Genomic DNA, 20,273 nt, shown 5'->3' on the forward strand with positions numbered 1-20,273 from the left:
GAGCCCCCAACGCTAAACAATTTGTTCCCAACCAACCCAACATCAGCATGGAAGTGAGTGTACTTATCACTGATTATCAGCAATTTCCATCCATTTACTTAAGATCCCAATCAAGGGTACCGCGCTGCACCAATTTCGTTCGACTCAACTTTTCCAATGCAAACAACATTAGCCACCAGCCACCCTGCACAGATGCTGATTCTCACGATTATTTTTTTTTTTGGTAATTGGACTTGTAGCTTATGATCAGACAATTGCGGCTTGGGGCTGCGCCGCACCCCAACTCGGTGACGAAACTGGAACAACTTTCTCAAGAATTGCACTGAAATTAGGCCCTCAATTAGGCGGCGTGGTGCATCGACCGCGGCAACCAACCACTGGAGTTGAGTGTTGTCCAGATATCCCACTTTTTAAGCTGGCCTTTTTCTGGAAACCCCCCCGAACGCGAAATCAAATGCTGAATATTAAATTTAATTAGTGATATAAAATTTCACATAAATGGTTGTCTGTCTTGGCTGGAAAAAGAAGGCCGCAAGTGCCGAAATAGAAATTCGAAATTTTCATCAGTTCGAGACTGCTGCTGCAAGCACAGTGCCCGGTACTGGGTCTGGTTGAGGGGCGAATTGCCGGTGGGCTCGCTTTCTTCCCACCGGCGCGGCGCGTGGTCCCGGTGGCTGACAAATACAAATAATGACATACCCAGACAGTGTTAGAAAGTGTTTTGATTTTTATTTTCATTTAACTGAAAGTGAACCAGCACTAGGGAATTGTCAGGTTTTCTGAGCTCGGACAAGTGAGCTCGGTTCTCAGAGATCTGTTGAACTGGTAACCGAAATTCGTTTATTGACGGGAAATTTTGTTTCTTTGTGATATTGGTAATTTGTTTTAATTTTGGTGGCAATTAACGCGGTCGGATACCATTTGGTTCAATCTTACCAGCATAATTGGAATTACGCTGCTTAAGTAGTCTCGAATGTTGCAAATCAAAATATCTTTTACAGATTTTTCCAATATTTGTCCCATATAATATATCGATTGCGAAAAATTAAACATTCACTGGCCACTGTCCCGCTCAGAAGGATTAGGAGTATATATTTGAAGTCCGTGTTTGGCGGCGGTAAAATGCTCAGTGTCGAAACCCAAATATAAGGAAAATATACGTTCCCCATGTTCATTGAAACTTTTGCTTCTCCACCAGACAAGCCCGGATAGCTCAGTCGGTAGAGCGTTGGACTTTTAATCCAACGGTCTAGGGTTCAAGTCCCTATTCGGGCGGTGGAGTTTTTTTCTGCCTGAGAATCATTTTTTGGAAATGTCTTTGATGTAATGCAAAAAAGCGTAATAGAAACAAATCAATGTTTTTAGTAGTCTTCTATGCTTAATTTTTTCAAACATCACAAACGATTATTATTATTTATTTCCCCATTTTCCAGGGAAAAACCTGTTGAAGTGTTGTATCTTGAGAAAGCAATTTCTTCAATAGGCATAAAAACCCTTTTCATTTTATAAACGTTACAATGACTGAGGCAGTTTTCTGTGTGCGAAGCTCTTTTAAGGAAGTGTTAATTGATACTATGTTTGTTGCAAATATGATGTGATTACTTCCTTAATTTTCGAATGTCTATGCTAGAAGTTGTCAATTGTCTAAGCATTTCTTGAGCTAACCTGAGCTAAAATGACCGTTAAAAATGACGATTAAGGAAAACGGAATAGCAAAACGTCTTTAATTTTAAATATTTCCGGCTATAAAATAAACAAAATTTTAGAGTTTTTTGTATAGAGTTTCAATTAGTCGAAACAATCTATCGAAATAGGTCGATTGGGATCAATTTACAAATTCGCGTGGAACACTTACGAAACAGTCTATTGGTATGCACTCGTATTGCAACAAAACTATGCTCATGTACGCTCTCAGAATAAAACTATTTTCGAATTACATTCTACTAATAAAAGAGTTCAATTTTTATGTTTATGTTTATGTTAATAATCGTCTTGTAAAAACAGCTGAAGGGTCTCAAAATTGTATGGAATTGTGTATACAAACATAGCTTATAAATTCATAAAGTAAAACAATATTTGAAAAGTTTGACGTCTCCTATTTTCCTACAAAATTCAAACATTTTGTGATGTAAGCGTGTAGGGCGCTATATCTCTGCATATTAGCGTTGGTAAGAGGAAATGCTTATCAACTTAGGGACTATATTGGCTCGTTTCATTATCCTTGATTTCCCTGATCGCGGATAAGTTCAAGTTGTTACGTGGTTTTTGAGCCGTAAATCTCGCATGTGCATAGTATTTTTCGATATAAATTAAATTATGGTTGTATATAAGCACCATTGGTATTGTATTAAATTTGTTAAAAAGGTATTTTTTATATCTTAATTTTCGTAGTTACTGACTTTACAAGAAAATTTTCGAATATCCAGCTTAGTCTCATATGACTGATGCTTACATACTTACATTATCCATCTAGCTCCGCCCATCTACTAACAACAATTCCTTTCCCGAAATACTTGTGAAGATGCAGAGGATTCCCTGGTCTTTAGTAGCAACAAGTATTGGACTAACATTCCTTTCCATCCCACCAGGACCCGCATTCGGACGTGGCCGGCGTCGGTATTGATCAGCATGCAGGGACCTGATAAGGTTGCACAATGAAAAATAGCGTGCTGTCCCAAGTATGCTTTTTCCAGCCATCATTTTGCAATTTTCATCGGTCTTGGTCAATAACGGAGTAGCAGCACACGAGCGGTATCCTATGCTTATGCTTATGCTTATGCTTAAAATTCAAACATTTTGTGATGTATATTAACATAACTTTTTTTCAATACCCTGTGTCTCTTAAACCAGGAATTGTGGAACAAATTTTTGACGTAGGACCATGTGTTTTTTTTCAGCTACTTTGAGACAATTATTAAATGCAAAAACATTCCACTGCAAAAACTCGTATGAAAAATTGGCAGAATCACTACCGATGATATTACAGAAGCAGGAAGCTTAAAGAGTGCCATCCACTGGTTGGCACAAATTTGCAATTTAGTTATACAGTAATGTTCCGATTTTGTCAGCTCCCGATTTTGTCTATCACCGTTTTTATCAGCTTTTCATCCCGATTTTGTCAGCCTCTAAATTTTGTTTAACTTTTGTGCTTTTAAACATAATTTATAAAACTTTTCAGCCTGCTTGAAACTATTCTGATTCTCTGGGGAGAGTTTTTGAATAAAATGATGCCTTCTTGCGAGTAATTCGGGGTCAAAATTAGGGTATTTTTACAGTAAAAGCTCAATAGTTTCTAAACAAGCAAAGAAAGAGATATACTATATTCAACAATGTTGTGTATTTTTACAATTTGTATAACTTTTTAAAACTTGAAAAAGTCATACAACATCTATAAAAACAGCTAAAATAGAAAAACTGATTTTAACGGTTTTTCATTTTCTGAGAAATTAGTATTATTCTATCTTTGGTGAAGAGGTAGAAGGTTACTGTCTTCAGCAAAATTTCTTGTAATAAGATGCTGTAAAACTTTGCAGAACACATCAATGTGTTACATTGAAACTGAAGAAAAATAAATTTTTTATTTCACTTTTAGGGGGATTAATCAAAATTTGAATTCCGCTGGAATGCAATCCTCAAAGCTAATGCGCACCAAAAAAGGTTCTGGACCAGTGTGCTGTGCCCGGTTCATTGAGCTTTCGGTTGACCGATTGAGGGTTTAAATTTAATTCTTAGTAGAAGTCTTCGATATTGCAAGGTCTTAAGTCTTGAATTTTGAAAAAAAATTCGAGAAAAAATTTCTCGATTTTGTCAGCTTCCCCATTTTGTCAGCCCGTACGTTAAGAATTGTCGCTTAGCTCAAGGACAGAAAGTCTAAAAAATCTGTGGAAAAAAATCTAACAAAACCTTAGCGAACATCAGGAAATATGATTTTGATGTCCTGGAAGAACACATCAGCTAGGAGTCATATCCACAATATATCGAAGAGAGGACACATCAGACATTAAAGATGAGAGACGGTCATGTGCGATAGCATATACCGGAAAATATAGAGGGACACTGGAGATAGGAGAAAGCATAAACATAAAAATGGAAAAGGGTCAGAAAATGAAAAAAAAACTAAAGCGAATGGAAAAGCGCATCAGAAAAAGACTAAACATGCAGAAAGCTGAAAAATTGCAAATTAAGGAGTGTAAATGAGCGAGAAAAACGAAGAAAAGAGAAGAAAAGAGCATAAACAAAAAATGAAAAACTAAAAAGAGAGTGTAAAGAACGAAACGAGCGAAGAGAAAAACAAGAAAAGGAAAACAGCCAAAAAGAAACGGAAAAAAGCAGACTGAAACAAACAAAAGAGATATAATAAAGCAAAGAGGAAGTGTATCATAAAAAAGAGAGAAAAATAATATGAAAAAAGTGTAAAAGAGGATGCAAAAGAACAAAAAGTAGAAAGGAAAGCAAAAAAAGAGTAAAAAGAACAGAAAAATATAATCAGAAATAAAAAAAAGAAGTAAAAAAGCAAAACATGGTGAAAATGCGGAAGTGTGAAAAAACAGCGAAAAACAGAGCGAAAAAGAGCAAATAAGCGAATAAAAGAGCGATAAAAAGGAAAGGAACTAAAAACAAGAGAATGAAAGTGTAAATAAAAAACTAAAAAATTAAAATAAAACTGAGACGAGTAAAAAAGTGGTTGGAATGAACGCCAGAGTAAGACTAAACATGCAAAAACAACTAAATAATTGCGAAATAAAGAGTGCAAATAAACAAAAATGGCTAAAACGTCAAAAAAGGAAGTGAAAAACTACGAAAGTGATCTCTTTAGTAAAGCTTGCTGAAAAAGCAAGAAGTGGCCGAAAAGAGTGAATAAAACAAAAAAGAAACCAAAAAAGAGAGCAAAAAAAGTGAAAATAGCGGAAAGAGGGCAAAAAAGACCGGAAAACAAGGCAGAAATAATCGAAAAAAGCAACTGCTGAAAACAACGAATAAAAACTGGACAAGAGAGCGAAAATGAAACGAGAATGGAAATAAACAAACCAGTGTGTAAAATGCGAAAAAGAGAATGAAAAAATGTGAGCCAAAGAGCCAAAAAAGTTAAAAAAGCGGAAAAGATGAAAAAGGAAGGAAAGGAAAATAAAAATAACAGTGAAACTCAGAAAATGAAAATAAAAGGCAAAATGAGGAGAGAGAGAGAGAAAAATTAAAAAGAAACTGAAAAGAGTGTAAAACTAAAATGACAGAAAATGAGCATAAAACGGAGCGAAAAAGATTAAAAATATAGAACATATAGAACAATAAAACAATAAAAGCCGAATGAAAAGAGCGGAAGGAAAACTTATCAGAGCAAAACGCAAAAAAAAGAAATAAAAATAGGAACACAGTGCACGGAGCAAAACAAAGAACAAAAAAGTGAAACTAGCCAAAAAGAGAATGAAAAACATCAATAAGGCCATTACAAATATTTTTTAAAGTTTTTGTCCTTCGGATGCTGGGCAACTGAAGAGAGGAGCGAAAAAAACAGAGATTTTTTTTAACACGCAAAAAAAATTAAGATTTTTAGGAATTTTTACTTGAAGTTTAATCGTGAAACCCGAATTTATTCTTGTTTTTCATATATACGTTATTATTTTTCATGCAAAAACCTTCCAAAATAGAGTCAAAATCGAAAAAAAATTTTTTTGCCGATTTTCGGAAATTACATTATTTGTACTTCCACTTTTGTTTCGTGCTAGAAGCGTTAACACTCCGTAAATTCTTTTTTCGAGTTCTTTAGGCTGTAAAACCTACAAATAATTGATTTTATTCAAAAAAATTCCACTCAAGTTCAACAAATTTTTTTTTACCCCCCGATTTTTAGAGTCAATTTTGAAGGGCGGGCGGACAAAAACTTTCAAAATGATTTGCCATGGCCTAAAGAGTAAAATGCTTAAAATATATTGCGGATGTAAATATAAGTGCGGAAAACCAAATGAAAAATGGGCGGAAATAATGAAAAGGAAAAGAGAGAAAGGGAAAAACGGACTGAGAAAAGCCAAAAATGGGCAAAAAGAGAAACAAAAAGAGCGAAAAAGAGATTAGGAAAGAGCAAAAAAAGTGAAAAAGTTGAAAAAGAGAATGAAAAAGCAGAAAAGCTTAAAAAGCCAAAAAGAGAGTAAAAAAGAGAAAAAACCGATAAAAAAGCAAAACCTAATAAAAATGGACTGAAAAGAGCGAAACAAGGCTGAATAAGCAACAGGCAAACGCACAAAAAATAGGATAAAGATTACAAAAAACGTAAAAATTTCAAATAAAAAGAATGGAAATAGCGTGTAAAAAGAGAGTAAAATTGCGAAAAAACATTAAACCTTTCGAAAGAGAGCGGAAAACCAAAAAGAAAGAAAAGAATAAAAAAGACTGCGTAAAAGAGCGAAACAAATGTGAAACGTGCGATAAAAAGAGCAAAAAAGAATGAAAAGAAGATGGAAAGTGAGGGAGAAAACTTGGTCTCTTTTTAACAAAAATAAAAATAAGAATAGAAAACTGCAAATAAACAAGCAATAAGGGCAAAGGGAAAAAAAGACAAAAATGACTGAAAAAGGCAAAACATTAACGAATAGTGAAAGAGAGCGAACAATGGAAAAGAGCAACAAAGAGCGAAGAATAGAATGGCAAAGTGCAGTAAAAGAAAAAATGCGACAAAAAAGAACGATATAAACAGTGGCAAAGAGCAAAAAGTAAGAACAAATACGAAAAAGAGGTTGAAGAATTAAAGAAAGAAAGTGGAAATTTCGGCAAAAAGAAAGTAAAAATGCGAAAGTGTGACAATGTAAAATAGAGAAAAAAGTGCGCATTAAATACTTCTCCGGATCAGAACTTCAGCTTCTATTGAGAGTATTTCACTTTTGCGAAAGAAGGCATTAGCTTGATCGCATAGTTTTTACGATGTTGCCCGTTAAAGGGTTAGAACTAAACGTAGAACTAAAAATGAAACCTAAAATTAAATCAAAACTGGTAACATTTATCCCGGAAATAAAACTGAAAAAAGTAATGGAATTCAAACAAAACATCATAATTCAACTGAAAATAAAGAATAAATAATCCATGTAACGGGAAATTCAAGATCGAGAATAAAACGAGCGATGGAATTTGTCGTGAAAAAGGGACTCAAACTAGACCAGATGCTGGATATAGGATGAGAATTCCACAAACGAAAATGGAACATGAAATAATTAAACTTGAGACTTACCCTAGAAATGAAGTTTGAACTAAAACTATAAATGTTTACGGGAAATTAGAAATTAGAAGATTTAGAGATTAAGAAATTTGCAGAATCGATAACGGCAAATTTCACCATAATGTAATTTGGAACGGAAACTAAAAGCAAAACGGAAAGTGGAATAAAATGGAACTTGAAATGTAATTGAAATATTGAAATGTTCCAAAAGCTCGACCGCTGAAGTCGTGTTAATGAAGTTGGTAATGAGAATGTAAATTAAAATTGAATTTTAACAGAAAATAATATCGGAAGTAAAACTTAAAGTAGAAGTGAAACTGACAATAACAAAGGAAAATACAGATAATTATCGAATTTACTTAAAAATTAAACGGAAAACACATCCGGCATGGAAAAGTAACGAAGCAATTTAAAAGAAGGCGCAATAAATTTAGTTTATTGTTGAGAATTTAAACGAACGGAAAAATGAATTGGATTTTCCAACGTTTCGATTATTGTGGTAACACTGTTCAAGGTTAGCTAAATATTAATTACAAACCATTTTCAATAGTTTTTTTAAAGCTATTTTTGTCTTTATCATTTTGGTTATACGGATTTCAGTAGTCTCACTTTATTTAATTCTTTTTATCATAAAGTTTTGGGTTTTTATGGAACAAAGAAATGTGGGGCAATCCGACTGTCCGCATAACTTAAATTGTGTTTCATGTTTGTATTGCTCTGAAATATCTACCCCGAATAAAAACAAAGGAATCTTTTGTCTTGCATACGTCAATCGTCAAAATAAAAGTAATAACTTGGTGTGATTCACTACTGTCTATTTAGCAATTTGCCGCCCAATAATTACTCTATACCAACACTTTATATCCACGTAATCCACCAAGGTGATAATCATCTCGATTCCTCACAGGGGAAAAAAACGTTCCGTCGATTTACATTCTGTACAGAGACGTAACAACGTGCGAGGGGTCAATCAGGTTTTATTTTTTTTATTCCAAGTTCCACCGGAGCCGGTACAATGTGGTACGGTTGAAAACGACTTCCACATCGCGGGCATTAATGTCTTAATTATGTAATTCGATCAACAAGCAAATGCAGCAGCACCCGTCTGCCCGCCCGTGAAGAGGAGATCGCTTCTTCTTTCCTCGGAAAAAGCCCCATTAGAGAATTGGCCGTCGGTTGTCGTCGGTTGTAATACGTTCCGTGCGAAGAATCAAAATGTTTAAATCACAATGTTCAACTGCCGCAGTGTAGTGTCGTCGTGCCACACCCCGCACCGATTTGTTTGTCCGTGTCGTCCCCTCCAACCTATGTCACCGAGTGGCCTATAGACTTGCCGAGCGTGACCTGCTGGCCTATCGTCGACGGATCTTCATTTCTTCGTCAGTTCGTCGTTCGTTCGTTCCGGTCGGCTGGCGGTGAGAAAGTTACTTCCTCGGAAATGCAAATTTCACGCGTCTCGCCGGTCCATCCGCGGTACCGTGAAAAGCAAAAAGGTTTGAATTGCCAAACTGCTTCGCAGTCGCAGTATCGTTAAAATTTGAATAATTAAATCGGCCTCAATTTTGCGTTTGCCAATCAAACAGTGCGATACGACGGCTTCGAGGAGTCTATACAGCCCCTCGGTTCAGCATAACCCCACGCAACGGTACGCGTTGCTGCTGTTTTACAAACCGAAGAAGAGCGAAGAAAATTTATGCGCCAAGGTGTTTGATATGCGTGACGAATGTGCATTTTCTCCGCATGTTTTTCACTTAGTGTCCACCTCCTCGGTGGTGACTCCCGCGGCTGAGTTCATCTGCCGCAGACGTGGCGGCCAGGATGGCGGCCGCTTTGAGACTTGCTTGATCCGCGCGTCGCGCGGAAGACGGTAGTGCCCCTTGGTTTGAATGGAGAAAGTAAAAAAAAAACAGGAAAATCAGGTTGATTTATGACATTGTCAGCAGGATGTTGCACCGGTTGCAAAAGACTGGACAACCTAAACTTGAAAATTAAGACTCAGTCGAAACCAACGCTCATTTTGTGGTTTGGCTATTTTCGGACTCGGAATGCGCAATGACCTCTGCGTAAATGATCGATCACCACTAGCGCGATGATTTCCTACATCACCGGCGATGTCGATATGAGGCTCTCTACTTTGGCTGGTTGGCTCACTTTGGCACTTAATTTGGATGCGTAATTGCACTATATCGCGGTCCAGCCATCATTACACGGCTCGCAGAACTAGAAACGAGCAGCAGACGTCCATCTGTCTGCCGCTGAATGAGGGAAAGTCTAGCTTCTGTACAATTATTTTCAGCCCAAACAATAATTTTTGCATCATCGGCAAACCTATACGGTCGCTCCGCCGCCGGCCCTTATGATAATTGGTACACGCAAGGGCTATGCATTGCAGTGAGTTATGTTGCGATTGCCATTATTTGGTTAACTGTGTGGTTGAGTTATTAGTTGGACTGGGTTAACCACAACCACAATTTTGAAAGATTCTCCACTATTCATCTAGACTTTGTTGAGGTTCAGGTATTGCGTAGTTGTTCGCTTGTTCTTCGTCGTTCCTATTAACTTTACCTGAAATGAAAAAAAAATAAAATTTTGGCGTTAGTCAAATTGTGTGTAGATGAAATTGGTCATATTAAACTAATTATGCTTTCTTCTTCTCTTTTTCAGGTAAGAACGAATTCTCCAGTTCATTGAAGGGGCCCTAAAACTGGTCTGTGAGAGCTCTATGGAAGATAGATTCATTTCCAAAATATTAAGTATGTCAATACTGCAATAGTCAGTGCTTAGAAATCTCATATTTTATTTGTACAATACACCTAAATTGATGTTCGTGTTATTTTCTACATTCGTTCATTCTCGACTATAAGGAATGAAATCGATTATGAATCATTCATTCATTTTGAACTGCTGACAACGGCAAACGAAATTACAACTTTGAGATCCAAACTATCAGTCAAGAGCAGAAAAATGACTGACAGGTTAGTCGAGCAATCATTCAGCACTGAAATTCATAAATGAATTGTTTAGAAGGGTAGAAAACTGAGCAAGACAAACACTGTCAGCAGTTCAGTAGCCATGTTTATTGGCTGACACAAAAAAGAATTCTACCAAGGGTAAAACTGTATGTGCTGAATACGTTTAATATTCGCCTTCATGAAGAACTATCAACTTTTTCGAGCACTGGTTTCAATTTTGATGAAATTTTACAATTTGAATTGTTTGCTAAGTAAACAATCCTTTCAGATGCAAACCACAGAAGCAAATCCAATGAAGCAGCCAAATACTAACTAGAACAGACTTTCTTCTTTTGTTATCTTTCCTATATTCACTCGCCTCTCCTATCTCCCGAGTCCAAAAGTCATAAAACAAAACTAACAAAGTTTACTACTTGGTGCGATAAAATAAACGGTATATTTTTCACCAGCGTTGAATGGAAGCAATTCAAAAGTAATGCTTGTTCCACTGCCAGCAGCAGGCAGCGGCATCGTCGTAAACAAAAAGTTTTCATTTTTCTCTCTCAATGTACATTCAAACGACTTCTTCTGAACTCGTGCCACGAGTGAAAAGCAAATATCAATCAATGTTTCCATTTTTCCTCAATCTCCAAAATTGTATCTACTTTCTTGTTAACCGCCGCCGCATTACCGGTAAAAAGACGGAGTCCACCGTTTTCCTCCTCCCCTTTCACAACAGCTTACCACCCGCGGAACGATTCCAACCGATAAGCCTCTCTTTCTCTAATCGTGTAATTAAGCCGGTTAATGCATCGCAGTAGTTTTTCTTTGCCGGCTTTCTTCAGCCCGGGCGGGATGCTGGCTTTTTTTTCTTCAATGAAGTAATTTTTAGTTTAATTTCGTGTCGGCAACAGCAAAAAAAGAGCTACTCAGATGATCAACCAGATGATCGGGTATCAACCTGCAAATATTGTTCGTTACCTACAGTATCAATTTGCTGCGGTCCTAGTGCAGACCACTATACCGCACTAACCACAGACATTCATTTTTCATAAACTCTAATCGATCCACTGACTCCACTTCGGAGTCCGGAGTAAGTCAGTCGATCGTGTCTCTAACAAAATGCGGTAGCAGTGCCCAGCGCCCAGGTACCTATCGATAATGAACACGTTCATATTCAGTCGATAATGATATGAAGCACAACTTCCTCGTTCGATACCGACTGCGGCGGCAGCGGCTGTAGCCGATTTTGCTGCGCCCAAGTAGTAATGTAGCGCACCCGAACGAATATCGGTGACTGGGGTTGAGAAGCTCTTACAGGACGGAACTTTTTGACGCATTCGCGATGAAAGTTGTCACTTATCAATCAAGTCATCTCGAAAAGACAGCTGAAAGAGTAAGCGATTAAGCTGGTTTCCTCGCGCGACGATGGGATTGCGTCACTTGTCCTGTCCTGTCTGCCTGTCTGTCCGGTTGAAAGGGCAAGTTAGTGCGATAAGTGCGATTTTTTTCGGTTCCCTTTGGTCGGCTCATAAGCTGTCAATGTCAATCTCTGTTCGATATTCGTCAGAAAAATATTTTAAAAAAATCGTTTCTCCAAGATGCCTGGATGGATTTAATCGCTGTATTAAGAAAAGCTGGAGATTAAATGGAAGCCCTTACCAAAAAACTATGCACCTTTTTGTTAATTTTATAAATAAAACCAAAATGAAAATAAAATTTAGTATTTTTGCAATTATTGCTACTTGAACTTGACGAATTGGGTTTTTTGATTAGAAATCGAAACCTTAAAGGGTTATGGAAACTAAACATTTTTCAAATTAATTGTAGTTTTCATATCAAAGTTGCTAAGTTAATGCGCTGCAACGATGTCGTCTTTAAATAAGACTTGCCTGTTAATGCCGTTCTTTTAATGATAGTAATGATAGTATAGTCATAGGCTTGTTTCATTTAGTTTATAAGCATGCTGCGTGCTTCATGTGATGGAAGACGAAATGGTGGTCAATAGCCACTCTATTCCTCCCTTGTAAGAGACCGTCACTCCCTCGACCCTCCAGAGCTGTTTCTTTTCTGTCAAGCAACATGTATGCCAAGTTTGATAAAGAACCGTCCAGGCGTTTCGGAGTTATGGCGGAACATCTATGTATATAAGAGGCTTATGTCTGTACCGAAAACCAGGTATCTGACAGGACGTCATAAGAGGCTTATCGGTAACTAAAAACAGGTCCCTGACAGGACGTCATGCTTTCGTAGCAATGGGTTGTATTCTCAATCACCTCACTGGTCGACTGCTGGACTGCTCGATTGCTCAACTGGTTGACTAGACTGCTCGACTGGACTGGTCGATTAGACTGCTCGATTTGATTGCTCGACTGGACTGCTTAGCTGAACTGCTCGACTGAACTGTTCGATTCGACTGCTCGACTCAACTGCTTGATTGGACAGATCGACTTGACTGAACAGCTCGATTTAAATGCTCGAGTGGACTACTCGACTTAACGACTCGATTCGACTGCTTGACACATTTGCTTGACTTACTACTCGACCCGACTGCTCGACTTAAATTCACGATTGAACTGCTCGACTGGACTGTTCGATTCGACTGCTCGACTGGACTGCTTGACTAGCCAGAATGATTTATCTGCTCGACTAAAGTGTTCGATTCGACGCTCGACTGCTCGATTCAACTGCTTGATTCCACTGATCGACTGGATTACTCGACTCAACTGCTCGACTCGACTGCTTGACTCAATTACTCGTTTGGACTATTCGGCTGCGGGGCGGTAAAGACTCTTCTCTATCATTCTAATGATATGCATTACAAAAAATGTGTTAAGTGCTTGCAGACTATGATCGCTCTTACTGTGACGAATCCAAACGTGTGTTGTTTTAGATTTTTATTTTGTTTTCTAGTACGTAAATAAGCAAAGCAAAGCGTTTTCGAAACTTGACCTTCTGTTTTTATACGACAGAATTCGCAGCCAGCTGTTAGAGCACAGGGCAATTACAGCTACCATCCTATTAACTATGACAGCCTCTCCCAGCCGAGATTCGAACATACGGCGACTGGCTTATTAGGTCAGCATGATACCTCGAGGCCAACTAGGAGGTAGTATTTAAGTACAAACGAGATTTCTTAGCCCGTTGTTGGTGTGCATTTGTTGTGTACATCAGGGGATGATTTTTTAATATATTAACCCGTACGAATAAAGCAATTTGCTTTGCTTTTCCCGTGTAAACCTTATGGAGAAAATAAAATAAACTGTTTTTTTTTCATATGACCTATTGGTTCTTGATCACATCAATACAGTCTCCCCAAAATTTACGTTTGGTTAAATCGTTCTTCTAAGTGAAAACCAGATTAATAATTTAAACCTTGTTTTCGTTTGTCAGTCAAAAATTGCAATTACAACTGGTATGCATAAGTGGAAAATCCGGGTCATTTCAACATTACGACAAAAGAAGTCACGACAGGGAAAAAATGTCATGATATTTTAAATGACCTGTCACCGTATATAATAAAATGTTTTCTTAATGTCATGTACGTATTCGGGCTGCTCTCAATTCTCGTAAGAGATAGGCAAAGTCGATACAAAACCAGTACGAAACGACGGCTTTGATTTAGAGGATATTTCCTCAATTTGCAATGAAACAACTGACGAATGACATGGTTCTGTAAAGAAGAAAAACAGTACTTTGAATTGAAGTAAAAAAAAATTGGCACCCATCTTGGTTTTGATTGCCATATTCAATTACATTAGAAAATCACTATGAGCGCACCAACAGATTTTCATTTTAAGACCATCACTGGAAAGTTGAAAAAAAACTTATTATGAAATACATTTATCAAATTAGGTGTGCATTGGCATCCAATGTTGCAAATCGAGCAAGAAGCAAACCATGCTGACTTGTACGCGAGCGAATGTGAGAAGCATAGCATCTAACGCTTCATCCACAGACGCAAAAGTTCGATTACAAACCACCACTGTTGCTGTGTGTTTACTTTCAGCCTCGTTGCCTCGTTCTGCGCAGCCCGCTCACGAAACCAACAGCTCGTGAGCTGTCAAGAACCCGTGAGTGTGAATTGGGTGCAAGGCTTCAGATTTTGATTTAGTTCTTTATCTGACATCCTCGCTTCACAAGCGGGTAAGTGCACAGGCCCTCGTCAATGTTCGATAATCAACTACGCTGGTTGCAAGGACAAGCGAGAGCGACGATCATGACTGATAGCTAACTATACATGCAAAAAAAACTCGTCGCAAAGTATGGAAAAATGAGAATAAGGGACTCCGAGAGAGATACTCATGTCAGTGTGTTCGTTAGAACGAGAACGGGTGTGTGAAAAAATTAGACCACACGAGTGTGGGTTTCGCAACACTATTGGCATCAACCGATTTTCATTTGAAACTCATCATTTTATTGGTATGCCGAATAACTTTTGACTTAGTAGGGGAATTGTGTATAACGTGCCCCCCCCTGGCCAATGTGCCCCCCCTTCGTTTTTCGCTAAACAAGCGTAATCAAAATACAAAACCACCCAGAAACCATAGTATTTGATGGAACTAGCCTACTATGCAAGTATGACAGTTGTCACATGCTGTAAAAACAAAACAAAAATAAATTTGTTTTTGAGCAGCTTCCGATGTAACTTTTGGCGTCATTTCCATAAGCTATTTTCCTGTCAAAATCTGTAAATAACCGGTTGTTGCGATTCGATTGCGTAAAATGAACTTCAAAAAGGCTTTCCTGCCAAAAATAACGGTATGAAACGCTTGATTTGCTTTAGCATTTAATATTTTTTCAAATAAGTAAAAGCAGGCCAATTTGCCCCACTTGCGATGGTGCAATTTGCCCCCCTTGCAAATGTGGCTATAAACATAGGTAAACAGATCTAAGTTGAAGCCAATTGCCATTATTTAATTCAATTAGTATTGTAGAGCAACCGTGGTGGGAATAATTTATTACCAACGTCCATATTCTAGGTAATTCAACTACCCGGTACAAAACGCCACAGCTGCAGTATAATGTGCCCCATGCAGAAAAGAAAAAGTGCACCAGAAGGCCTAAACTAGGTTTATTTTGCATAAAATAACGATATTTTGCAAAACAAAGGAAATAGTTTTACTTTCTACAAAATAGAGTTGGTCTGTCACTGGTAGAAATGCTCAAATTACCGCATTGGGCATATTATACCGCAGGTGGGGCATTTTACCCTGCGCAGACGAGAAACACAACATTTAGGTGCTTTTATTAAATAATTCCTAGCATGTTTATTCCTCAATACTAAATGAAATAAACAATTGCAATTGGTTGTCAGCTTAAATACCAACATATACACGTAGTTGTAACGTTAATTTAAGGAAATATAACGGAGATATATCCATTTATTCTTAGGGGGGGGCACATTATACACATTTCCCCTACTCCGTCTTACGGCAGGTTTAGGATATTGTCTCATTTTAAAAAGTCAAAAAATGCAAGCTTTCCAAAAATTATAATTTTATTATAATTTTATAATTATAATATTATAATTTTCATTTTCAATCACTAAATAGTGATAATTAACAAATAGTTTTAAAGTTAAACTTCGGCATATATTTTCTTTGCAATATGCTTGCTTCATAGGCGGAGAAGACGGTTAAAGACCCCATTTGTTTTGTGTGATTTCCTTTTACCAAAACAAGTAATAAAACCCATCCGTCCCAACAGGTCGAAGATTCCTTACTACGTATAAACCTATACCAATTTGATATCGGTGCTTGGGAAGTATGCCAGAGTCGAAGAGTTTTAATATTTAACCTACTTCAATCTGATGTTCTGAAAGTAAACAATTTTATTAAAGTGCAACACCATTCCTTTTCTTCAAACGATTTTATGTTTAAAAATTGAATCTAGTTAGTCTAATTTGATGTCCTGAAAGTGAAACCTGTCATAGCGCAGTGAATGGCGATCCGTTCCTTTTGCCAGATTACATCCATCATATACTGCAACAAATTTGTTCGGATCTGTTGTCTTGCCCAGAAACAGGGCTAAAGGTATATTTGTGCATGTGACGTGACGCAGCAATTCTCAAGTGAGAAACAGTGACTGTCTTATCCGAGAACAGTTTTTGAGCGTTTCAATTGCTGATTTGCGTCAGTTAGTTGCTTACAATTCTTTACATAGTTTCAATTGTATTTTTGAATTTAAGCATGCAAATAGCTGTAAAGAGCGTCGAAAGGGACTAGTACGATGCAGAGGACGTTAGCTAATTGATATTTTAACTGACTGTCAACATGTTAGTTGTAAGACAATTAGTCGGTATTAAATCAGATCGAACCAAGTCGCAAAAATTGAAAAAATGAGTTAATGACAGCAAACGATCAAGAATTTTCTAAGCTACATCAGACTCTCTAATCTCTCTAATCAGACTACATAGATGTTTTTAATAGCCAGAGCTATGAGATGATTTCGAACGATTAATAGCTACAAACCATACAGAGCAGCAAACTTTGGACGCATTCTTCTCGAAATCAAAGTTTTGCCACTTCGTTCGGTCTGACTTAATCCAACCAATTATACTTCAAATCAATCTACCACAATTAATGGAACTATCAACCATTTCGTGGAAATTGACGAATGCGTATTATTGTTGTAAATGATAACCCAGAGCAGTTTTTTATTTTTTCGGTTTGACCGTAGTTGTTATCAAGCTCCTCTAGAATGATCGTCAACTACATACCAGTTTCAAACCAGTTACTTTCAGTACTTCATAAATTTGCATAACTAAGTACTGGCCCTTTTTGAAACTGACTAGCATTGTCGAATTGTACCCACCTTCGTAGTCCTACGTGGATCACCCGTACGTTCCCCACAGGTGCAGACTTCCATACTTTTTGAAACTGTCGGGTTCTTTGGCGAATGAAGAGTCCACTGTTTCGTGGTCTTCAACGTGTAGTTAATTCTCGTTTTTAACCAGTTTCAACCAATCAAGTAGAAACGTTTCACACATTTGATGACCTCGTGTCAGTAGTGGCCCCGCTTCAACGAGAATATTTCATTTAAAGCAGAGGGCTCTTAGGTCGCAGACAATGAAAACACAAATATTTTTTGTATTGGAGCGATTATAAAAAATGTGGTTATACATTTACACTACGAAGAAAACCCATCAAAATAATCTTGATTTTTTATCAAAATTGTTAAAACTTGTGATACAAAAGTTGTGAATTTAAAACGAAGATCTAATAGTAAACATAGGCAAAGTGATAATTTTTTGGTACCATAGATCCCAAATGAGAGCCTTGAGGAACACCAGAAGTAAGTAACTTGAATAAGGTAGCAGTTCTTCCCATTGTGTTTGAATATTATTTATTGACGAATAGTTATGTATGATTCAGGTTTGAGACCTGGTTCAATCTTTTTTTTTGTAATTTAAATGTCTTGCAAAGTTAAGCTTATACGATCTAAAACTACTATAAATTTATCATAGTCGACCGTCCCTCAAAAAAGTCGTATTGTATCCTTGGCATCGGGTTTTTTACGGTATGTAGATTTTCATGGCATTAGATTAAGACAGCAAGTATGGTAATGAAAATATTTTTATTTTGTCAAGTCGTCAGACTTTTCTTTAATAAAATTAAATTCAATTTGTAGATTCTAATTACAGTAATGTTCCGATTTTGTCAGCTCCCGATTCTACCCCCGGTTTTGTCTACCTCCGATTTTATCAGCTTTTTATCCCGATTTTGTCGACCTATAAATTTTGTTTAACTTTTGTGCTTTTAAACATGATTTATTAAACTTTTCAGTCTGCTTGAAACTATTCTGATTCTCTGGGGAGAGTTTTTGAATAACATGATGCCCTCTTGCGAGTAATTCGGGGTCAAAATTAGGATATTTTATAGTAAAAGTTCTATAGTTTCTAAACAAGCAAAGATAGAGGTACACTATATTCAGCAATGTTGTGTATTTTTACTCTTTGTACAACTTTGTGAAACAAGAAAAAGTCATACAAAAACAATAAAAACAACTGAAATCGAAAAACTGATTTTGACGACTTTTCATTTATTAGAAATAGGATTTTTCTATCTTTGCTGAAGAGATAGAAGGTTACTGTCTTTAGCAAAATTTCTTGTAATAATATGCTGTAAAACTTTGCAGAACACATCAATGTGTTATATTGAAACTCAAGAAAAATAATTTTTTTATTGCACTTTTAGGGGGACTAATCAAAATTTGAATTTCGCTGGACGATAGAACTTTTAATTTTTAAAAACTCTTCCAAAGGTTCCATAAACCTGAAACAAAGTTTTCCCGCTCAAAGCTAATGCACACCAAAAAAGGCTCTGGACCAGTTTGCTGTGCCCGGTTTATTGAGCTTTCAGTTGACCAATTGAGGGTTAAAATTTAATTTTTAGTTGAAGTATTCGGTATTGCAAGGTCTTAGGTCTTGAATTTCGAAAAAAAAATTTCCCGATTTTGTCAGTTTTCCCATTTTGTCAGCCCAAAATTCAACATGGGGCTGACAAAATCGAAACATTACTGTATATCGGTCGTATTGGTTGTTGATGCTCGACCGAAAGGGGAACCAGTGAGTTTTGCTGTGTCAGTCTGATTTCACAGCAGCTCAGTGAGTGCCAGTACAGACTAAAACTTTCGCAGAAAAAGAGCAATAATTTAGTCGCGTCTAACAAAACCTCTTTGTACTGCTAATATAGGTAATTTGATGGATGTTTTTGAGGACAGTTCGCTTGAAAATAGGAGGTTTAAAGGAGCGTTAAATGGAAACATATGGTATCCCAAGTTTCTCCGAGTCAATTCGGTCGATTCACTATGATGACCATGGCAAAGTTCCTCGCCCGTGACTGGTAGTGATGATACCTTTTCTTCGATTTAATCAATGACGGTTTTACTGTTACAATCTCCTGAAACCAGCTGAACTAACCTAGATGAAATACCTGGCCTAATTTCTAGTTGTTCCCTCCAGATTATTTCTTTTAGTGTCAAGATAGTGCTAAACTATGATCGCTGATAGCGCCCAACTTGACTTCCACGCAACATAACTTTACACTCAACTGCATGCTCCAAACCAGCTCCTGCCGCATTCCGGTGATTTAGCTGATTTATATGCGTTTCTGGTTTTTAAACTAACCCTAAATCAATCCAACCACAGACCGACCGGAGTGCGAATCTTTCTAACGGCACCTCCAGCGAATCAACTACCGTTTCCATTAGTTAGTACAAACAACTTAAGCAGATCTCTTAAGGTTGTGTGACTTCAATTTTTTTTTTTCTTTTTTTGCACAACTATTTCCCGAGCGTGAGAACTCCACGACGTCTACAACATGCACGCGGTTGTTGTTGTGCCATGAGCTATGGGTGAGAAAATTCGTTCGCTTCCTGCCGAACGCCGACAACGACGTAGCAGTACGGCCGGCTGCCAATGCATATAAAACAACACCACCTCCATTGAAAACGACGACGGAACGACCGACACAGACCGACCACAGTAAAATTAGCAGAGGGCGTCAAAACGCTTTCAAGTTCCCATCTAGCCATGTGTAATTATTTAGCAATTTATTAACAACGTTATTTAATAAGAACGTATCATAACAAATTTATGCCAAGTGTTTTGCCCAGCTCGTAACGCTTCTTACGGTACCGGAGACCGGGTAGATGAAAGTGTGATCTGTTTGTAGATTCATATCTGCTTCGGTCGGGACTACCATCACTAACCGACACGTGTGTTTACCAACAACGCAACGTCGACTGACGACTTCTTCCCTACTAGATCCGGCTACCACTGCGTGCGCTACTGTTTGAGTCCGGTCCGGTCCGGTCCGGTTCGAGTGATCCATTTCTTGCGATGTTTATTATTGTTATTACCCTAATCATACATGGAATAATTGCTATAAGATGCTCTCGTTGCTCATGGCAGTCGACCTTAGCCGGTGGTACCGCCTTTAGCTGGTCTCTGCCCTGGTCGGGGGCTTGCGAAGGAGTAAGTAAATCTCGATGTTTACCATCTACGCAAGACGTTGCTTCTCTGGACCATAGTGCAAACACAATTTCTGCCGGGGAAAGTGTTACCTCTTCTGTATCTCTTTGGCTAATAAATCATCGTCCACTCGATTCTAATT

General features: G+C 37.5%; 1 protein-coding gene and 1 non-coding gene across 2 annotated transcripts in view; both read left to right on the forward strand.

The window, feature by feature from the left end:
* Positions 1-20,273, forward strand: part of LOC128732899 (uncharacterized) — a 542,040-nt gene that overhangs the window by 141,923 nt on the left and 379,844 nt on the right. The window lies entirely within an intron of this gene.
* Trnak-uuu (transfer RNA lysine (anticodon UUU)) lies at positions 1,203-1,275 on the forward strand. The gene has a single exon. It is a non-coding gene; the product is annotated as a tRNA-Lys (tRNA).

Source organism: Sabethes cyaneus, chromosome 1 (assembly GCF_943734655.1).
Source record: "Sabethes cyaneus chromosome 1, idSabCyanKW18_F2, whole genome shotgun sequence".
NCBI lineage: Eukaryota > Metazoa > Arthropoda > Insecta > Diptera > Culicidae > Sabethes > Sabethes cyaneus.